Source organism: Acomys minous (genome assembly GCF_964271855.1).
Source record: "Acomys minous genome assembly, chromosome: 10".
In the NCBI taxonomy this organism is placed as follows: Eukaryota; Metazoa; Chordata; class Mammalia; order Rodentia; family Muridae; genus Acomys; species Acomys minous.
The window spans coordinates 73,003,424-73,024,868 of NC_140491.1; the positions used below are offsets into that span (position 1 = coordinate 73,003,424).

The following is a 21,445-nucleotide window of genomic DNA, read 5'->3' on the forward strand; positions in this document are numbered from 1 at the left end:
TTTGTTAGCTCCTCGCAGTCTCCAGCCCAGGAGTAAGCGGAGAAGCTTCGGAGTCAGATGTACTTGGATTAAATCCTGGCTCTGCCATTTGCTAAAATCTTGGCGAGTTAGCTCTCGTCCTGATTAATAATTAGTGACCTCTTCCCAAGCCTAGGGAAGCATAGAATTGTAGACTCCCCGGCACACAAAGGAACCTGTCTTCCGCATCAGTCAGTTAACCTCCCTACATTTCATGGATCAGGCAGGACCCAGAGGGCCAGGCGTGACGAGAGCGAGCCCGTGTCTTACTCACGGGAGCCCTGCTCTTCCCGCCACCATGCCTGAACCGCAAGGAGCATTCATCAACGAATGAAAAGCTAGAAAGCTCTTTTATGCTGCAAGCTTGGGCTTTCTTTTAGAGCAAAGACATAGAGTGCTGCATTCATCATCCGGCTTCCTCGGTCCGCACTTGGGGGAGTCCTTGACCTTTTGGCCGCGGTGGGCAAGCAAACGGACCTACTACATAGGGTCTGTGCACTTCCAATGAGAGCACGACTGGGACGCGACGCTCCGCGTGGAGCCCGGCACCTCACAGGGTTCTTAGAGTCTGTGACGCATGTTCTCCTCCATGAAGTAAAGGTGGTCCATGGGCTATGGCAGTGCACAAAGCATCATACCAAAGAACGCCGTTTCTAAGAGCAAAGAGCACTAAGACTGTACTCTAACGGTTTTGACCATTGTTTCTTTGTGTTAATTACCAACTCGAAGGGACCTAGAACCCCCTGGGAGATAGGCCTGTGGGACTGTCTTGATAGTGTGTGTGTGTGTGTGTGTGTGTGTGTGTGTGTGTGTGTGTGTGCGCGCGCGCGTATGTGTGTGTTGTTTTGTTTTGTTTTGAGACAGGGTTTCTCTGTGTAGCCTTGTCTGTCCTGGCCTTGCTTTGTAGACCAGGCTGGCCTCGAACTCACATCAATCCGCCTGTCTCTGCCTCCCGAGTGGATATTGTCCATTTAGGTGGGAAGACCCATGTGAATTATGGGTGGGAGTGCTCCCTCGTTAGGGGATGCTAGGATATATAAAATGAAGAAAGCAAGTCGTGTGCACTCACCCTTCTGCTTCCTGATTGTGGATAAGCCACCACTAGCTGCATTGAGCTCCTGGGCTTCCCAGACCTGGCAATTTGTACCTTCCACCATGGGTGAAAATAAGCCCTTTCTCCTTAAAGGTGCTTTATGGGAGGGAGTACTTCATCCCAGCGACAGAGAAGGACACCAAGACAATTCCTTGATAGTGCCAGTTTCCCTTCATTGTCCTGCAGCTTCCCGTTCCTTTAGATGTTCTGTCCAAGCCTGTCCCGTCTGCCCCCAACCCTCGCCGGAAGGCAAGTCAGTCTCTGGTGGCTCTTACTTTCCCTCTTTGATAGCTATAGCGCTAAACGGGAGTGGATCTGTTCTCCCTGGACCTTTGCTACAGCATCAGCAACCCCAGGAAGAAGCTGTGATGATGTATGCCTGGAGACCGCCCTCCCACGGTGCCCTGGGCCTGGAGCTGCTGCATCACAGCTGGGCAGGTTAGAACCGCTGCTCTGCAAGCTAGAGATCCCAAATCCCAGTCAGCAGCGCTGCCCTCCGTCAGACACTGGCTAGGCTCTGTCGGGACAGCTAGCACCTGGTGGCAGCCATCAATCTCAGCTGTCCCTTGCTTTGCAGCTGCAGAGTTTTAGTCTCTGCTCTGTTGCCCCTGGACCACTGTCTTCATTGCTCTTTTTTTTTTTTTTAGCTGCTGCTGATTTGGGACAGTAGCCAGCTGGGTGGAGGGTCCAGCCTACTCCTGCATGACTACACGGTACTTTATATCTCTTAGTTGCATCTCCTGTTTCCAAATAAGCTCAACACACAGACGCTAGGGGTCGGGACTTTAATATATATAGGAGGGAAGGGGCACGCTTAAACTCACAACGCTTGTTAAATGCTTTTCCGTATTTGTGTTGTTTTGGTTGCAGCCCCATGTTCCGCCAAAGTACACAGGGCCAAGCAGCTATGGACTGGATGAGCCCTCTGAAACTGTGAGCGGACACAAGTCCTTCGTATAAGCTGTTTATGTCAGACATCCCAAAACAGTGCTGAGAAAGACTAACATAGCTTCCAACCCTTCTACACCGTCCCTGCGCTCAAGGATTATGTTCCTGTTTTCCTCTGACATGGACCACAGCTCCATGGCAAGTCTTGCTTGCATCTCTTTTTTTTTTTTTTTCCCTTGGGGCAGGGGGGTGGGGGGAAGCAAGAAGCACGAATGATTCTGCTCATTTCCTAGGCTCTCCACTCGTCTGGCATTTAGAGGTTACCTTGCCTGTAACAGAAGCCGCGTCTTTCCAAGCTACCCTTTCTGGAGCGGCCTCACCCCACTCCCTTTGCCTGTTCCAGATTCAGCCGCCAGCCCCACTCCCATCCTGCCCGAGGCTCGATTTCCTTGCTTCAAGGTCCAGTTCTAAAACCACGTCCATTATGACACCTGCCAGGCATCCTAAGTGCCTCTCTGTCCCGCAGGTTCCATTGTCCCTCATTTTTCCCAGGCTTTCTCCAGTTTTCTTGGAATTACAATATGTCACTCTAAGACCCTGCTTCTCTGATGGGCTCGGGGCTCCTGGAGGATGGAAATTGACCTTGTCCTATTAGCTTGCTAGGTCCATTTGTCAGATTTCCAGCATGCTAACAAATTACCTGAGATAATTAATTTGGCTCATACTTTTTGAGGTTCTGTTAATCCCACTGGACAAGAATAAGAGCACTACCTCTATTTTGAGCCATATTTGGAGCAAAGTTTAATCAAATACTGGTCCCTGTGATGGACTCTGGCTAGGTCCATTCTGGAGTTCCCAGAAAATGGCCACGAGCTACGTCAGTCAGGTGCTTATAAAGGCAAACCCACAAGGCTACAGACTGCTGCCTTCCTGAGCGCTGGCTCACTTTCTGTCGGCTTGCCACCTCTACAGCCATCTGGGAAGAGTCTCGATGCAGAATTACACAGATCAGGTTGGCTTCTGGGCACACCTGTGGGGCTTTGTCTTGACTTTAATTGATATAGGAAGACCAACCAAGCCCATTGACTGTGGATGAGATGTAATTGTTGGACCTCCCCAAAATGACAGACTGTAACTTGAATGTGTAATCCAGATAAAACCTCTCTCTCCCCCCCCCCCGCCCTTCCTCCCTCCCTCTCTCTTTTTCTTTGAGACAGGGTCTCTCTGTGTAGCCTTGGCTGTCCTGGACTCACTCTGTAGACCAAGCTGGCCTTGAACTCACAGCAATCTGCCTGCCTCTGCCTCCTAAGTGCTGGGATTAAAGGTGTGCGCCACCACGCCCAGCCAATCCTTTCTGTCTTCAGTTGATAGTTTGTCAACCTGTTTTGTTTTGTTTCTGAGACAGGGTTTCTCTGTGTGTAGTCCTGGCTGTAGACCAGGCTGGCCTTGAACTCAGAGATCCACCTGCCTCTGCCTCTCAAGTGCTGGGATTAAAGCCATGCACCACCTACTGGCTAGAAGACATAGCCTACCTCAGAATACAGTTATAGTCTGAGGTACTAAGAGGAGGGATTCCAATTAATCTTGGGGTGGGCGTGAGGTGAGGTTTCATGATTTGGCCTATAACACGTGAAAAAAAATTTTTTGTTTGTTTTATTTGAGACAGGGTTTCTATGTGTAGTTTTGGCTGTCCTAGACTCACTTTGTAGACCAGGATGGTCTCAAACTCACAGGGATCCTCCTGCCTTTGCCTTCCGAGTGCTGGGATTAAAGGCGTGCACTACCATGCCTGGCCCACTTTTAAGTTTTTAATAAACTCAAGTAATATATAAATGCATTATTACTATAACTTCAAATGAAATGCTAAAGCCCCCTCTATCCCATTTGATCTAACTGCCAGTTCTGTTTCTAAGCCTTTGTGTGTATGAGCACTTTCATGAAGATGTAGCTGTAAGATTATAGATGGCCTGAACTCAGCAGTGACATTATTAGCTAAGGAAATATAAGATTCCAGGCGGCTTGGACTTAGCCATCATGACAATAGCCTTGCCAGCTGAGCAAGCAAGTTAAGAATTGTAGGCCACTAACAAGAGCAAACAAAGTAACAGCGAACTGAGAGGAACAAGTTAAAAATTCTCCACTACCCTCCATCTCCACCCTGCCCCTGGAATTTACTGCCCCTATCTCACGCTACTTAGAATTTACTACCTTAGACCCACTATTGTTAGCCTAGCACTCTTTAGCTAGCCACTGTCACTAAGTTCTGCTTCGGTAAAAGATATTTAAACCTTGAGTTTTTGCAAGATGGGGCCTTCCATCTCCTTGGAGCTGGGTGGATCCCGGCTCATCAGCTTAATAAAATTCCTTTGCTTTTGCATCGACTCTGGATTCTGTCTCTCAATTGGGCTTCCAGGAATAGACCCTGACAATCCGAGTCTAGCATAATGTAAAAGCAACTTTTATTTGCCATATGTAATTGTTATCTCAGAGGCTTACTGCTGAATAAGCTCACCCTTTCTGGCTCTTTCTGAACCCTAGCTGGCTGGTTCAACTCAGCTGTTCTGTCTCAGACACCTCTCCAAGCTGACTAATTCAAACTGGCTTCTCACTGAATTGCTCTGCTTGGCCTCAAGCTAACTCTAGCAATCTGTTCTAACCTTCTGGCTCCTTCTCATTCTCTAGCTTCTGTAAAACTGTCCTGGTAAAACTGCCTCTGCTCTCTGTGAACTGCACTGCACTGACTGCACCGGAAGGAAAGGAATGGAATTCAGCTCCACTCAGCTGCACTGAGTGACTCTCTCCCTGCACTGCTCTTTGTTTTTTTTGTTTGTTTATTTTGGGGTTGTGTTTTTGTTTTGAGACAGGGTTTCTCAGTATAGCCCTAGCTGTCCTGGAGCTCACTCTGTAGACAAAGCTAGCCTCTAACTCAAAAAGATCTGCCTGCCTCTGTCTCCCAAATGCTGGTATTAAAGGTGTGCGCCACCACCAGCCAGCTGCCACTGCCCTGCTTTTAAACAGACTTCCCTTCCTGTCTGTTCTGTGAGAGTTGGGCATATCCTGTCTCTGACTCATTCTGTCAGATCTTTCTCTGAATCATCACTTTGTCTGTCCCTCAGTTAGATGTCATTGTTTGGGATTAAAGGTGTGTACTAAAGGTGTGTGTGTATTCCAGCCAGAGGGATTGAAGGTTTGTGATGTGTCTGTATTCCAGATGGATCACACATGTCTAGAAGATCTATGGATGTGATCCCTTGCCAGAGCAGCTGTGTTGCTGGGTTAAAATTCCTCTACAATGTAGCTTTACCATGGGGTTTTCCCTGCTGTGTAAATATTGCGTATGGTGCATATCCCTGTGTAAATCCCCATTGTACGCATTCTTTTTTATGTATGTGCCTCTCTCACCCTGTCCTTGACCCAGAGACAAACTGTGACAAAGCACATTCAGAATAGTTGTTGAAATATTAGATGGTGGGGGCATGGAGCATATAAATCTGCTGTGTGCTATCGGGGAGTCACCTAGTATTTTGTGCCTCCTTTTCCTTACGTGTGAGATACAGGACAGTATTATGCTGGCTAGTTTTATGTCAACTTGACACAAATGAAAGTCACCTGAGAGGAGGAAACTCCAATTAAGAAAAATGTCTCCTAGCCTGGAGAGATGGCTCAGAGGTTAAGAGCACTGACTGTTCTTCCAGAGGTCCTGAGTTCATTTCCCAGCAACAAGCAGGTGTACATAATAATAAATACATAAATCTTTTTTAAAAAGAAAGAAAGAAAGAAAGAAAGAAAGACAAAGAAAATATCTCCCTAAGATCAGGTTGCAGGCAAGCCTGTAGGGCATTTTAAAAAATTATTGTTTGATGTGTGAGGACCCGTTCCATTTTGGGTGGTGCCATTCTTGGGCTGGTGGTCCTGGGTTCTATAAGAAAGCAGGCTGAGCAAGCCGGCAAGCAGCACCCGTCCACGGCCTCTGCATCAGCTCCTGTCTCCAGGTTCCCACCCAGCTTGAGTTCCTGTCCTGACTTCCTCCCATGAGGGACTAGGGATGTGGAAGTCGTTTTGGCCATTGCGTTTTACCACAGTAATTGTAACCCTGACTAAGACAGAAATGATTCTAGTTATCGCCTAGTGCCATCTAGTTAGCTGGTGTTTGGAGGTCACCTCTCATGTGATAGGCTGCTTCTTTGAGAATTGCCTTTTGCTGAGTTGCTGTCCCCAGTTGCCTGGTTGTCTCAGTTATAAGGGAAAAAAAAAACCTGTACCTCCTAAATAGTGCCACTCTCTATGGCCAAGCATTCAAACACAGGAGTCTATGGGGTCAAACTTATTCATACCCCCACAGGGGTGGAAAAGTCTATTTTTAGCTCTCAGTTCGAGGTTATAATACATCATAGCAGGGAAGTCACAGTAGCCAGACCTTGAGGGACTTGGTCCTATCACATCCATCATCAGATACAGAGGGATGAATGCACACATGCTTGTGTTCGGCTCCCTTTCTCTGCTCCCCTGCGCTTCTGCATCCTCAGCCTAGGGAATGGTCCCGCCCATAGTGGGCGAGTCTTTCCCACATCAATCAATGTAAATAAGATCATCTCCCTCAGAGGCTGGAGAGATGGCTCAGCGCATAAGAGCCCTTGTTGCTTTTCTAGAGGATCAGGGTTCAGTTCTAAGCACCTACACGGCAGTTTACAAGCAACTGTAACATGGCACCCTCTTGACCTCCATTGGCAGCCAGAAATGCATGCAGTGCACATACATATATGTAAGCAAAACACTCATATACATAAAATAATATTTTAAAATCTTTAAAATATGCATATATCCTCCCACAGACATACATACCCATAGTCCAACCTGTTCTAGACAACCTCTTATTAAAACTCTTCCCAGGTGTGGTGGCACACACCTTTAACCCCAGCACTTGGGAGGCAGAGACAGGCAGATCTCTGTGAGTTCAAAGCCAGCCTGGTCTCTGTAGAGTGAGTTCTAGGACAGCCAGGGCTACAGGGTTTTTGAGACAGGGTTTCTCTGTCTCAAAAACCCAAAGCGAAATAAAGAACCTTGGTTCCAAATAACGTCAAGCAGGCAATGAAGACTGACCACTGCGGCTTGGTTAACTTACAGATAAGTTGTGTTTGTGACCAGCCTTGGAGGCACCACTGACTGTGGTTTTTCTAATCACAGGAAAAGAGAGACCTGTGCCCTGGGAAGCAGGTCAATTTCTTGTCCTTATTCCACAGCCCCCATCCTTCCCCTGCATAGAAGTCTCTCACCTACCTGAGCTCCCCAGTTCCCCAATGCGTTATTTGGTGGGGCTAGGAGTGGACATGTGTAATAGCCCACCTCTATTTTCAAGGGCGCTAGCTCTTGCATAAGCCTTCTTTCCTCTCAGTAGACTCTTGTCTTTCTTGGCTTTTCAGTGGAGCAATACTTGAAAATCCACAGCATTGTCTGAGCATCCATCCCGAATGTTCACCAAACCCTAATGTTGTCACTCGGTTCTGATTTACTTTTCCCTTCAGTACTGGGAATCTAGCCAGGGCTTGTGGCTCTTGGGCAGGAGATCTACCACCGAGATACACACCCTTAAGCCCAGTTTCACTTCTTTGCTGCTTCTGAGGATCCCAAGGAATGTTTTCATTTTCCGTAAATCCACTGCCACCGAGAAGAAGCTCTTCTTGGTCTTGCGTCCCTGTTAGCTCTTATCTGTTACTACCTCTTATGACTGACTCCTCATAGGAGCAAAGGCGGGAGGGACTCTGTCCCTTTCCTCAAAAGGGCATCCAACTGGTTCCGACTGAGGGAGTTTTGCCAAAGCCTTTCTGGTAACATCACCATTACTCTTTAGAGTCCTCACCTGGGAAGACACAGTGGGTCCAGCGTCGCTTCAGGAATCAGAGACTCAGGGAAGTCACTCAGCCAGCGGATGGGAGAGTGTGAGAGCTCAAGATATGTTTTAGGTTTTAATTACTGTGTCTAAGAGGTCCATAAATCAAAAATGCCTCTAACCTGTAAGCTCTACTTGGCCAGGGATGGATCCTTTCTGAGATGCTGGGGGTTGAGGTTCATATTCCATAACAAGTCACATTTCCACTTCTCCAGACAAGTTTGATTGACTCAACTGCACCGGATGTACTTGATCACACAAAGATGGCTGGTATGTAGGCAGGAAGTAGGTCAGATATCTGCTTGCCCCTGACTGGGTCTGATGGGAAATATGTAGCCTTATTACCGGTTTGCCTTTATAAACTTCTGCAGAAGATGACTCAGTTACCTTTTTCTGGGAACCTGAAAAAAACGGTCCTGGCCAGAGTCCATCTTGTTGGCTAATATGTGGTAGAGGTTTTATTCCCCTTGGGTGGGGTTAACAAGAGCAGGACCTGGCTAAAGCACTGTGCTTAGTAGGGGAGCCCTGACTGAGTTTAGCCACTCCGCACAAAGTGTGAGCAACTGAACCGCACAGTGAGGTATTAACCCCATTTCACTTGCCTTTCAAAGCTTCTGGTTATAAATCAAGGAGAGCATCAGGTTGTTTCTAACAGATTTTAAACAATCCCTAACCTGCCCACTCTCCCTTTTCAACAAAGCTGGAGCCCCAGGAGCTTGGCAACAGTATCCAGGTAGAATTTAATCACCTTGTTTTTGTTGTTTGGTTTTCTTTGGACTTATTTTCATGGAAATGATGTTGATTACCATAAAAATTGAGGTGTTTTTTTTTTCAGTTGGAAAAGTTGGCATGGTTATATAAAAGTTAATAAAAACAGCTATGATGTTAAGTGAACAAATTTCTACAGAAAAATATTGAGCAGACGGTAATGTGAATAGCTCACTGAAATGGTAAAAAATGAGCTCAGGTTCCTTAAAGCCAAGGTACACCTGTATCTAATAAAGGCTCGGCGGCGCACCCCTTCAGTGATCCTGAGAAGACGCCTTGGCCTAGCCTGACTCCAGCTGGACCAAATGAAGCCAGATTAAAAAGTCCAGCCCTTCCTTTCAGCTGCCCCTTTCACGTGGAGTTTCCATGTCCCTCCTCATAACAATGACCCTCTGATCAAGTTTTCCCCTAAAACAAACCACAAAAAAAGCAGCCAGTTCCCCCACAAGGCATTAAATGACAGGCCACTTTGCAAGAGCCTGGTGCAAAGGGAGGTCATGAGGGCAGTTCCCTTTTCTAGACCCAATCCCAGTTGTTCAGGGCGGAACTCCTCCTCTCCCCCTCTCTACAGAAAATTCTTCCAAAAGCTCAGCCTTGACCTTCTCTTATTCAATTGTGCCATATTCCTGAGGCCAGTTTCCTTGGCTTGGCCTTCCACCACCTTCACGGTCTGAGTAATATGGTGAAGTAGGAAAGCATTGGCCAGGACCCTGGATGCGAGAGGAGGAGAGGGTTTGGGGGGTTCGGAGGGGTAGGGGGTGGGGGTGGGGGAGTGTGGTGGGGGTGGGGGTGGGGGTGGGAGGTGGAGGCTGGGGGGTGGAAGAGTGGGAGTGGGGGGGGGCTGGAGGGGTGGGGGGTGGGGGCTGGGGTGGGTGGAGTGGGGGGGGGAGCTGTGCTCTTTTTTTTAAAAAATAAATCCACAGGAGATATTTATTTATTTATTATTATGTATACAGTACTCTGCCTCCATGTTCACCTGTAGGTCAGAAGAGGGCACCAGATCTCATCATAGATGGTTGTGAGCCTCCATGTGGTTGCTGGGAATTGAACTCAGGACCTCTGGAAGAGCAGCCAGTGCTCTTACCCTCTGAGCCATCTCTCCAGCCCCAGGAAGTTGTTCTCTTATAGTAACTTTTCAGGTTCCTGTGTTACCTCGGTGAGGGGTCGGACCCCTTCTGGTCTAAAATCTCCCCTCAATAGAGTCAATGTAAAATTATAATTCTGCTGTAAAGTACATTTTAAAAAAAGTTTACTCTAAGCCAAATATGAATGTCCAAGGCCCTGGAACGCATCACTCCGCAACACAGTCTATCACAGCTTGAGAGTCCTGGTGGCAGGAGTGTCGGGTAGCTGGCTGTGTTGCAGCCACAGTGAGGAAACAGGTGAACCTTGTCGTTCAACTTGCTTTCCTTTTTCTTCTCTTTGGCCTAGGACCCCCCAGCTTCCCACATGCGGGCGAGTCCTTTCCTCCTAGGTTAGATGCATGTTTTCTAGGTGACTCCAAATCCATCAAGTCACCGTCAGGCAGGACAAAAGTGAATTCAGGCAGGCTGTGTCTCTCTAAAGTGTCACATCAGAAAGCACACGGTGTCAGCTTCTCATGTAATGATCTTCAAATCCACACACGATCTTACCTGAACCAACCGTCACTATGGTGGCTGTAAGACAGTGTTGTTTTTAATTTCCTCTCCCCCAACTCTCTCATTAGAATAATAACACCATCAACTTGTGAATTCCTTTCTTATTCAGTGTATAGTAATCTTTTGTGGTCTGTCTTAGTCAGTGTTCTATTGCTGTGGAGAGACACCGTGACCATGGCAACTCTTATAAAAGAAAGGACTTCATTGAGGCTGGCCTACAGTTTCAGAGGTTTGGTCCGTTGTCAGCATGGCAGGACACAGGTTGGTATGCAGGCAGACCTGGTGCTGGAGAGGTAGCTGAGGGTTCTACATATGGATCCACAGGCAGAAAAAAAGGGGGGCACTGGGTGTGGCTTGAGCATTTGAAACCCCAAAGCACACGCCTAGTGACACGCTTCCTCCAACATGGCCACACCTCCTAATCCCTGTAAGTATTGACACTCTCTAATGACAAGCATTCAAATATATGAGCCTATGGGGGCCATTCCCGTTCAAACCCCCACAAAGTCCATTATTCATTGTTGTCTTAGTTGTTGTTCTTTTGCTGTGAAGAGACACCACGATCAAAGCAACTTATTTTAAAAAAGCATTTAATTGGGGAGTTGCTTACAGTGTCAGACACTTAGGCCATTATCATCACGGTGGGAAAGGATGGTGTGGAGAAGTAGCTGAGGGGGAGAGAGAGAGAGAGAGAGACAGAGAGAGAGACAGAGAGAGAGAGACAGAGAGAGAGAGAGAGAGAGAGAGAGACAGAGAGAGAGAGAGAGAGAGAGAGAGAGAGGAGATGACATGCCCCACCCTACCCCTGCCCCTCCCCCATCCCTCCCCCACCCTTGCCCCTCCCCCACCCCTGGCATGGACTTTTGAAACTTTCTCCAGTGACACTCTTCCTCCAACAAGGCCACACCTCCTAATCCTTGCAATCCTTTCAAATAGTGCCACGCCCTGGTGATATGAGCCCACGGGGGAGAGGGGGTAGGGAGTATGTGTGTGTGTGTGTGTTGGGGGGGTGCATTCCTATTCAAACCACCACCACACTTTTTATGTCTAAATCATCTCAAGTTTTACTTGTGGGATCTGTGTTGAGCTTGTGCCTGTGTGCTTTCACTCATCTCCAACAGCCCTGACCACTTCCTGGCTTCCTTCCTTCCGCAAGCTATTCCAGACTGTTCTTTACTCTTTTAAAGGAGGAATGGGCGGAGGGGGCTCAGAGAGAAGACACTGTGCCTCTTCACAATATTGGGGGGCGGGAAAGGGGATGTTATTGAGGCACGTGGGACTGATCCCAAAGCCAGACGAGCTTTAGCTGACTGCACACGAGGCTTGCCTGTTAACCAGGGCATCTGGATAATAACTCTGGACTGAGTTGATTAGCAGCATGTCTCAGGATGCTGTGTTCATTGAGGAAGTTGTAATGTGGGGGGAAGATTGTAATGGCTTTTGGAAGCAGGAAGTGCTCTGCTTTCCTCACACACTGGGACAGATTCTTCCCTTGTGGCTCTGGGCAAGTTACGTTTCCTTGATGAGCCCTACATCTGTGAAATGGGGAAATCATACCCACCTCATAAATTCAGATGGAAGGAAGTGCTTAGGGTAGTGATTGTCACTTATTAGACACCTGATAAACAACGGCTACTTTTTTTGTTTTATTTTGTTTTGGTTTGGTTTGTGTTAGCCTTGACTGTCCTGGTACTCTCTCTGTAGACCAGGCTGGCCTCGAACTCACAGCGATCCGCCTGCCTCAGCCTCCCGAGTGCTGGGATTAAAGGCGTGCTCCACCATGGCCCAACAACACAGCTACCCATAGCTGTGGAACTTGGCTGGACAGAGGTCGAGTACACTCCCTTCGAGCTGCGAGCTGCGATCTGCGCTTGGAAAAGGGTCCCTCCCAGCGGGGCCACAAAAGATCATTTGGTGAAAAGGTGCCACCAATCTGGTTCTGTTCCAATAGGACACTTCAAAACAGCCTCTGAATTAACAAGAGGCCCCGTTCTTGAGACAGGTTCCCAGGAAATGTACTGTAAACAAAAGCGATACCCTGGGACGCCCCCCCCCCCCCGCCCCGCCCCGCCCCTTCCATTTTACAAACCCGGGGTCCCCAGGCTGGGTAAGTCTTTTGTCCTTTTCTTTCGTCCTCTCGGCCCTTTCCCCTTGTCTCCTCCCTTCTCTTTAATCTTTTGACTTAGTTCTGGCTTTCTTTTACACGGAATGTATGAAACTTAGGATACAGTAAAGCTCAGCTCTTTGTTTCTCGGCTGTCTCATTCTGCCTCGTGTGTTCTGCTACCTTTGCACTTCCTCAAAGCTGTGGCTTCCCCCACCCGACCCCCACCCCGCCTGGAGAGGCGCAGCGGAGACTCCTTCCTGCAGAGGAGCGTGAGAACCTGGCTTCTTTCTGTCGGGGACCGCAGGGATAAGTCAGCTCCATCACCAGGAGAGCAGCTGGCTTGCTTTGACACGCTGACCCACATCCCTGTTAGTCTCCGGTCTTCTCAGCTATCCGTGCAACATCTTGGATCCCGAGGCAAGCTTCCCTAGAGCTCGGAAGAGCGGAGACCCCCGCTTGTCGCAGGCCTGGCGAGGGCCTAGAGGGCCAAAGTGCGTGCAGCTCCGTCATGGAAGACTTGCCAAGTTTGAGGGGCGGGGCTGACGGTCTCCGGTCTAATTATCACAAGGGTATGTGTGTGCTGGTGTGCTTGGAGGCCCGGGCCTGGACTTCAGGTGGTCTCTCCGGCGCTGCACACGGGGTCCGCATCCACCCAGTGGGAACTTTAAAGATATTTGCATTTGAGTGTGTGTGTCGGGGGCGGGTGCCAAAGCCTTGACACTTCAGGGCTTTTGTTACATGATTAGCATGCGCGAAACCCTGGCCTCAAGTCCTAGAACCGCCAAATAAAATAAAGCTTGAGAAAATTCTGGGACTCAGAGACTTGGGCGGTGGAAAAGGCAGAAGATTTAGATTTGGAAGGTGTTGCCCAATTTCGGGGACTTGAGCAAATCCTTTCCGAAAGCCATCACCTTTTCTTCTTCTTCTTCTTCTTCTTCTTCTTCTTCTTCTTCTTCTTCTTCTTCTTCTTCTTCTTCTTCTTCTTCTTCTTCCTTCTTCTCCTTCTCCTTCTTCTTCTCCTCACGTGCAGCATGGCTTCATATCCCTTTTGGGAGCACAAGGTCCTTGCGCCCACAGATCACTAGAGAAACCAGGAAGGTTAAGGCATGTAGGATTGTCTTTCCCATGGGAAAGGTGTAAAAATTCTGTTCTTCCACCCAGAAACCCGGGATTTGGAACTGACTAACAGCCTAGCGACCTGCCTCATCTGTGGGGCCAGGCTATACCAAGTTCCTACAACCAGGTATAGAGGTGGCTAGTAATCTAAATGACCCTTACAGCCAGGTGCCCCCAAACAGGACCAGAAATACGTAATAGTCTAAATGACCCTTACACTATCTGTATAGCTAGAAGTTTCCCCAAGTTCCGACAACCATGACTAGAGATGGCTTATAGCCTAAATGACCTCTAGCTATCTGTATGAGCAAGACCAGGCCAGAGCCTGCCCTAGGCCCTTAAGGTAGTACAGGAAGCCTATCTTTGGAACTCATCTCTTGGAAGAAATGACACATATCCTGAGTTGAACTTTAATGTAGTCACACTTCCTTGTGCACTGGGAAGCTTTCCCCCTCCAAAGTGTACTGTGTTTTAAATATGGTGACAACGGGACTTGAGCAGTTAAGAGTTAAGATTGCTCCTCAACAGGTCCTGAGTTCAATTCCCAGCAACCACATGGTGGGTCACAACCATCTATACTGGGATCTGATGCCTTCTTCTGGCCTGCAGGTGTATGTGCAGATAGAACACTCAGATACATAAAATAAATAAATAAATAAATCTTTAAAAAAAAAAAAGATGCTGACAACGAACTGCCTGGCATCAGACTCCCCGAAGCCCCAGTTGACAAGTCAGTCTGAGCAGTTTTCACTCACATCTCTTTACAGTTTGCTTTCCTGCCTGCAGTGAGCACCTGCAGGGTCCCCTTCAGATCCCTCCTCTGCATCCCTGCTGTATGCTGGGGACTCCCGTTCCCATGACTACACTCCTCCTCAACACAGCGGTCCCCAGAAGCCGAATCAGGAGTCTGCTAGTCCAGCTCCCCTGACCTCCATGCCCGTTCTCCGAGGAGATGAACACATTCCTTCAGGAGCGGACTCTAGCATGGCTGTCTACTTCATTTGTTGTGGTAAGAACACAACGCAAGATCTAATCTTTCAGCTTATTACAGGACAGGACGTGAGTGTGCAGTACATTCGATACAATTCGTCACCGCAGCTCTCTAAGTCTTAACCAATATTGTCATCTTAAGGGAAGGGGAGGTGGCCAGCTGTGTCCTCACTGGGAGAACTTGCACAGGCCTAGATTTCAGAAAGCAGTGACAAGCTTAGTCTTGGAAGGACTAAACACTCAAGCCCAAGAGCTATTCGTTTGCTTTTTTCCACCTCCTTTAAATCTTTGTATTTACTCTCCCCCCCCCCCACCCCCCACGCAAGGCAGGGTTTCTTTTTTGTTTTGTTTTGTTTTGTTTTGTTTTGTTGTTTTTCGAGACAGGGTTTCTCTGTGTAGCCTTGGCTGCGCTGGACTTGCTTTGTAGACCAGGCTGGCCTCGAACTCACAATGATCTGCCTGCCTCTGTCTCCCGAGTGCTGGGATTAAAGGTGTGCACCACCACGCCTGGCTTTGTATTTACTCTTATTTTGTGTATGTAACTGGGGGTGAGAGGAAGGCATGTACTACAGAGCACAGGTAGAGCAGTCAGAAGACAATGTTTAGGGGTCAGTTTTCTCCTTCCCTCTTTGTGTGAGTTCCTGGGAATGAACTTTGGTCATGAGGTTTAAGAGGCAAATGCTTTACTGGCTGAGCCATCTCACTAACCCCATTTTTTTTTTCTGTTTCTGTTTTTGAGACAGACTCATCACGTAGTCCAGACTGGCCTTGAACTTACGATCCTCAGTCTTTCAAGTGCTGGGATTATAATTGTGCACAACCACCTTGACCTCTGTGGTGGCTTCAATAAGAAATGCCCCACAAGCCGGGCAGCGGTGGAGCATGTCTTTAATCCCAGCACTTGGGAGGCAGAGGGAGATGGATATCTTGTGAGTTCAAGGTCAGCCTGGTCTACAGAGTGAGTTCCAGGACAGTCAAAGATGGACAGAGAAACCCTATCTCAAAAAAAAAAAAAAGCCCCACAATCTCATGCATTTGAGCACTTGTTCCCTAGTTGGTGAATGTTTGGGGAGGTTTAGGGGTGCAGGCTTGCTGGAAGGGGTAAGTCACTAGGGATGGTCTTTTAAGTTTTAAAAGCCTCTACCACGTCCCATTTGTTCTCTCTGCTCTGTGCTTGCTGTTTCAGAGTGGGCTCTTGGCTTCCTGCTTCAGAAGCTATGCCACTTGCTGCCATGCCTCTCATCCCCCTGGGACTGCAAGCTTAAAAACGAACCCATTATAAATTGCTTCCATTATGGTGTTTTGGCCACAGTAATAGAAAAGTGACTGACAGAGTCTCCTGTGTCACGCGCATGCTTTGTGATCCCAGGACACTAAGAAGCCAGATGACATCTCAAACATGGTTGCATCCTTAGGTCGCAGCAGCGTTGCTCTCCTTTGTGGTGGACTTAAGAAGGCTGTAAATCTCTTAGCTCTTCTTGTTGAGAGATTAGCTTTGTTTCCTCTTGCCTTGACTGCAAGTTGACCTGAGACTTGTAACCAACGCTCTGTGGTAGAGAAGACGTGTGGTTGGTTCTGAGGTGACAAAGCACGCAACTTCCTCTTCCTCTCAGAGCCCTGAAGACCCCCATACCCCACACCCTCCACACAAAAGAACTCTAAGGTCCTGCTGAGGCCACAGGCCACAAAAAGAGCACCAAGGAGCCAGAGGCACAAATGCAGAAGTCATCTTGAATGTCCAGGTCAGTTGAACCCAGCCCAGTGACCCTAGCCAACCCACCAGCCCGGAGACAAGGAGAAGTGACAGGTTAAGCCGGAAACTTTGGGGATGCTTGTTACACAATAACAGGTTTAACAAAAGCAGCTCCCGACCCTGGAGACTGGCAGAAGCCAGCGTCTTAGGGTAGCAGACTCCCTTTCCAGGTGGGTTATTATGGGTTACTGGGGGGGGGGGGTGTTCTACTCCTTGGTTCCAGAACCAATTGCATTGCCAAAGATTCAGTTTGGTTACATCGGAACAACAGAAAACCCCAGACCATAGAGCTTTAAGCAAGTCAGAGGTTTCTTTGTCTCAAAAGAGTCTGGGTGACCACTCCAGGCTGGAACACTGGCGCAGCATGCCGAGCACACTGGTTTTCTTTTCACTCTGCTCTCTGTGACATCAGTCTTGTGGATCAAAATGACACTTCAGTCCTCAGGGTAGAGGAAGAAACCAAAAGACCTCCTGAGGGACGTTGTTTAAAGCCACCCTAGTCACTTTGCTGCATTTGGTTGGCTCGTTGGTCCCTCCTCACCTTGCCTACTTGAAAAAAGGCTGCAAAAGTGCATGCCAGGCACACAGCCCTAAGTCCTGCCACTTGGGGTTGCAAGGCTGCAGGGCAATTCTTGGCGACATCAGCCTCACTGCTGTGTCTTGGGGGTGGGGGGAAATCAGAGAGTTTTGCATATGGCGTGTTGACCCAGGGAAGGGATCAAGCAGTTGTGCCCCAGTGTCAAAAGGGTAGAGACTAGAGGAAGCCACGGCATGAAAGAAGCCAGGCGCGAACCATGAGGATCACATAAAAAGCCTCCAGATGTGGTCAGCACTCTAGATGGGAGACAGGGTGGGAGGGGGTGTGCGGGAGGATGGTGGGGGTGGGGGGGAGGAGGGATGACTTGCTTAAACATGAAAACAGAACAAAAGAGAAAAAAAGCAGATGAAAAACCTCTGACCTCCATATGTGTGCAAAGGCACCTGCATGCTCACACTCACCCACATATAAGAGAGAGAGAGAGAGAGAGAGAGAGAGAGAGAGAGAGACAGACAGACAGACAGACAGACAGACAGACAGAGAGAGACAGAGAGAGAGAGAATGAGAATAGGAAGGAAAAACAGCCATTTGACCTGGGACTGGAAACGCTTCGCTACTTGGGCTACACGCAACAGAGCATGCGCGAGAAGAGCCTGTGGCTCACCAACTTGAGAGACAGGCGAAGAGTGAATAATCTGTGCAAGGGTCATGCGTTTTGAGACCTAATGCATCTTCCCATTCTTGAATGTGCTTTGTCTTTCTTACTCAACTGTCTATTTTTGTTATTGTTGATTGAGACAGGGTCTTACTATGATGCTGTGGCTGCCTGCAACTCCATATGTGCAGGCTGACCTTTGAACTCACAGAGATCCACCTGCCTCTGCCTCCTGAACAAGGGGATTAAAGCCAAGTGCCGTTACACCCTGACCAACTGTCTCTGATTGCACAAACTTACCACATGTCCTTGGAGCAGTCCTTTGTCCTGGAACATATGGCCCTGGAAACTCCAGCGGGTGCCCTCAGAACCCACATCTGGACCTGTAACACTGGGATCAAAGGAAATAGGGCTGCTCCAGGCAAAAATTCCCAAGCATCTCCAAGAAGGTTCTGCTATAGTGTCCTCTGGCTAGCTGTAGCATTCTTTCTGTTTATTTACTGTGCGTATGTGCACTCTGTGTGTGTGTGTGTGTTTTGTTTTTTGTTTTTGTTTTTGTGCCACGGTGTCGAGGAAGAACTTCCAGGACCCAGTTCTTTCCTTCCACCTTTGGTGGCAAACACCTTCACTTTCTAGGCACAGTTCACCCTCAAGACACACATCCTTGTAAGAGTTCGTTTGCTTGGCCTGTGGTGAAACCAGGGCCTCGTTGGGGGCATGGGAAGTGGAATCAGGGACAATCTTCCTAGGGCTTGATGGGGTCGGGGAGGGTCAGTTCCTTCCAAGGAGGAGAGGTTGGGAGCCATGCCACCAAACAGTGGCGTCGAGGCGGGAGAGATTGAATGAGGCGCCAGCGTTGGCTGCATATAGAAATTCACTTGCCAAAGACTTCCAAGCCAGGCAGTTATGTCTCTAAACGTGGTTCTCACAAAGGAATCATTTGGCCATCTGGAAAATGCAGAGCCGAGGGGCCACACAGCAGCAGGTTGAGGCGGGAAAGCAGGCTTCTCCTCACTGTCTGGCTTGCAGAAGCAAGAAAGTTCTACTACTTATCAGATCACTGGCTGGGAATAATAAAAAAATAAAATAAAATAAATAATAATAACAACAAACAACAACAATTAGATAAAAAGCAAATAGAACCACAAATATTATCCAACTCAGCTACTAAACCAGCCACTACTAAGAGTAATCACAGCTTCCTCGTCCTTGGAGAAAACTGGACCGGGCTGTCCAGTGCCTCCCACCCGAGACGGTGAGCAGTATCGGGATATAAGAAAGAAGAAGAAAGGCCCACTCTGGGGCTGGCAGTCAGCAGCACCTACCTCAAAAGTTATTTGCAGGAAAAGAGAGTTTCTTGGTTTAACAATTGTTTTATATGAGGGGAGCCCTCAGCTTCAGTTCTCAGGCCTGCACCCTGCTCTCCCTCTCTTTCAGGAGACACAGATCCCAGTCCCTGTCAAGGGCTCGGGTGGGGCTCATTGCAAGAGCGTGTGTTTAGCAACACATGCAAGGTCCTGGGCTCCATCTCCAGACAAAGAAATAGAAAAGAGCCTTTTAAAAGATAAAAAACAAAACAAAACAAAGTATTTGGTCAGAGGCATTAAAGATGAGGAATGGAAGACCTTGAGATAACAAAGGTGATATTTCTTTCTTTTTTTAAAAATTTATTTTTATCTTATATACATCAGCGTTTTGCCTGCATGTATGTCTGTGTGAGTGTGTTAGATCCCCCTGGAACAGGACTTACAGTTGTGAGCTGCCATGTGAGAGCTAGGAATTGAACCTGGGTCCTCTGGAAGAGCAGACAGTGCTCTTAACTGCTGAGCCATCTCCCCAGCCCCGACAGTTCAGAGGGAGAAAATCCTTCCCACATAAGCATAAATAAGCTCTTAATTGAGCGTTTACCTTGGACAACTCACCCTTTCTTTCCCTCGTTTTCAGAGCCCGTCAGGCAGGCACGGTAATGGTGTGCGCCTCACTGAGAAGGCTCATGACTGAGTGTGGTAGTGCACGGTGTCTAGATCGTAGTAAACAGACATCTAGGTCATTACCTACCCAATTAGCATCAGTATTACTCTCAGGGCTTTTGCAGTTCTGTAGGATAATGTGTCAGAGAGACCGGCTAAGACAGGAAAGACAAGACCTTAACTTCTTTGGGCTTGAGCCAGTTCTTGCAAGTGGGATGGCTATCTGGAAGGTGGCTTTGTGTCTCAGGCCCCACTTAATGGCGGTGACTCATAAGCATCCCTCTGGGCTATCTCTCCTGAAAGAGAGGGAGAGTAGGGGTCACACCTGAGAACTGAAGGCTCCTCTCAAATGCTTTTCCACTCGTATAAAATATCTGTTAAACTGAGAAACTCTCTCTCCCTGCAAATAACTTTTGAGGTAGGTGGCGTTGGTTGCCAGTCCCAGAGTGGGGCCTTTCTTCCTCCTTCTTACATCCCGATACAGCTCACGGTCTGGGCTGGGAGGCTCCAGACAGAAGGGTCCAGTTTTCTCCAAGGACGAGGAAGCCTGATTACTCTCAGAAGTGGTTGGTTTCAGAACAGGCATGTGAGCCATGAGGAGATTGTGCTTCAAGGCCTCTGGGGAAAAGTTTCTTGTTCTTTTTTATTTTTTATTTGTATTTTATGTGCATTGATGTGGGGGTGTCAGATCCCTTAGAACTAGACAGACAGTTGTGAGCTGCCACGTAGAGCTGGGAATTGAGCTGGGGTCCTTTGGAAGAGCGGACAGTGCTCTTAACCACTGAGCCGTCTCTCCAGCCCCATGTTTCTTGTTCTCCCCCCACCCCCACCAAGACAGGGTTTCTCTGTGTAGCCTTGGTTGTCCTGGACTCGCTTTGTAGATCAGGCTGGCCTCAAACCCACAGCGATCCACCTGCCTCTGCCTCTGCCTCTGCCTACCCAGTGCTGTTCTTGTTCTTAAAAGTGTAGCAGGCGTCGCTGCGACTACCTTCACTCCCAGCACTCAGAGGCAGAGGCCAGCTCATCTCTGTGAAGTCCAGGTCAGCCTCGTGTCCACAGAGCAGAATTCCTGTCAACCTGGGCTACGTGGTGAGATTCTATCTAAATAAACAGACAAACAAAGTCAAGCCATGTATTTGTTCATGACTGCTGCCTTCCTTTTTAAAGATAGGCTCTCCGATTTTGAACTCGCCACAAGGCCCACATTAGCCTTGACCTGAGGGTCCTCCTTAATGTTGGGGTTACAGGCGTGGACCAGGCACACCCAACCTTAAACGGTACGGTCCCTACAGAGGGCGGGTATGTTCACTTGTTGCTACAGAACAACTTTCCACAAATTTGACTTAAAACAGCACAGATGAACCGAAGTTCGGGAGGACCGGACTCTCGCTGGTCTGTGTTCCCCTGATGGGTCTGGAGGAGAATGTTTTCCTCAAGTCTTGTAGCTTGTAGAGTTTTGTCCCTAACATTTCTCGGCACGTGGCGCCCCCCTCAGTGTGTCTTCAAGGCCTGCCAATCCTGAATCTTGAGGGTCTCTGCTCTGACCTCGCAATGCTCTCTCTCCTCCATAAAAGCTCCTTCTGGCCTGTTTCAGAGGACATGTGTAATCCACCGGGGCGGGGTAAAGTGTACCACAGGGGCCGTCTATGCTGACATGCATGCTGAACTCCTACCCGCAACATTCCCTTTGGCTGCATAAGGGAACATAGATTCTAAGAACCAGGATTTAGGAATCCATGGTGACTGCTAATCAAGATAATAAGAACAGATTTGGACACTAATCAGCAAATTACCTGTTTCCTCTTCTCTCCTTCCCTCCCTTCCCTTCTCCTCCTCCTCCCCCTTTTTTCTCCCCTCCCTTCTCCTCTCTTTTCTTCTCCTACTCTCCCCTTTCTTCTCCCCCCTCCCCTCCCCTCCCTGTCTCTCCCCTCCCTTCCTTTCCCTTCCCCTCCTCTTTCTTCTTCCCCCCTCCCCTCTCCTCCCCTCCCCTCCCCTCTCCTCCCCTCCCCTCCTCTCTCCTCCC

General features: G+C 48.5%; 1 long non-coding RNA gene across 1 annotated transcript in view; it reads left to right on the forward strand.

The window, feature by feature from the left end:
* The first annotated feature begins 14,410 nt into the window (after positions 1-14,410).
* The window catches only part of LOC311606753, a 31,713-nt gene continuing 24,678 nt past the window's right edge, over positions 14,411-21,445 (forward strand). Inside the window, exon 1 of the long non-coding RNA XR_014782425.1 lies at positions 14,411-14,525. This is a non-coding gene — a long non-coding RNA (uncharacterized lncRNA). The remainder of the gene's footprint in view (positions 14,526-21,445) is intronic.